Source organism: Protomyctophum parallelum (assembly GCF_964188405.1).
Source record: "Protomyctophum parallelum genome assembly, chromosome: 21".
Lineage (NCBI taxonomy): Eukaryota > Metazoa > Chordata > Actinopteri > Myctophiformes > Myctophidae > Protomyctophum > Protomyctophum parallelum.
This window is the reverse complement of record NC_139713.1, coordinates 38467925-38468956: the sequence shown is the minus strand read 5'-3', so window position 1 is coordinate 38468956 and position 1032 is coordinate 38467925.

Here is a 1032-nt window from a genome sequence, read left to right as displayed (position 1 = left end):
AACCCCTAAGAGACACATCTTTTAGCGTATCCCATTGTCAGGAGGTATTACTCGATTCTGATTGGCCGGAAGCTGTAGTTTGGCTCAAGTATAATGTGGCTTCTTCTTAAATGTGCGCACTTACTAACCAACCTGTAACCATAGCAACCGTACTCGCTGAAACAAAAGCTCAGTAGTATATTCAGCCTCGGCAAAAGCCTGAAGAACACTGTAATTGTGTTTTTCTGATGGTAATAAGCACTTAATGGACCATATGGGTAGAGTGGTCACGGTTGTCCACGTGCCTCTGAGCAAGGGCACTTAACCTTACTTACACCTTTGACACCTGAGACCAGATTCTACAAAATGTCTTCTAAATCAGTAAGACGATAAGACAGTTTTCTGAAGAAGAAAAAAAACGATGTTTCTACGTCGGTGCTTCTCAAACCTTTTTATGTCGAGGACCTGCAAAGAATGTACGCTTGGCCGCCAGCCCCCCGTCTCAACATCAAGATATTTTAAAAATAGCAGATCTACAAGCTTCATAGCGCAGCACAAATAATGGTTAAAGTCGTTAAAAGCTACAAGTTGACACAGATGCTTCCCCAGGTCTAAATGGGTTTACAAACTTGATCGTGGCCACCTGAGCAGCCCATCAGCTGGAGGAAGCTGTGACTGAAGTTCCCCTATGGGATTCATAAAGGTGTTATTGTTATTTTGGTGATTTTGAAACGACTACAGCTATACAGTATGTCAATACAGTATGTCCTTGTAGCACACTGAATCATTTAGCTATTGAAAAATAGCAGATCTACAAGCTCATAGCGCGCCACTGTAGGTCTGCTATTTTTGAAAAAATCGTGAAAATATTTATTTCAGAAAACTGGAGGATTTAGAAGATCTTCTTTTAAATTTTGAGGTCAAGCCTAAATGGGTTAATTGACCTAATGATCCAAGACACCTTTCAGACTAAGGCCCCTTTTCCACTATGGGTGTGAACCAGAACTATCCAGAACCTGAACCTATTTTTTTTAGTTCTGGGTTTGTTTCCAC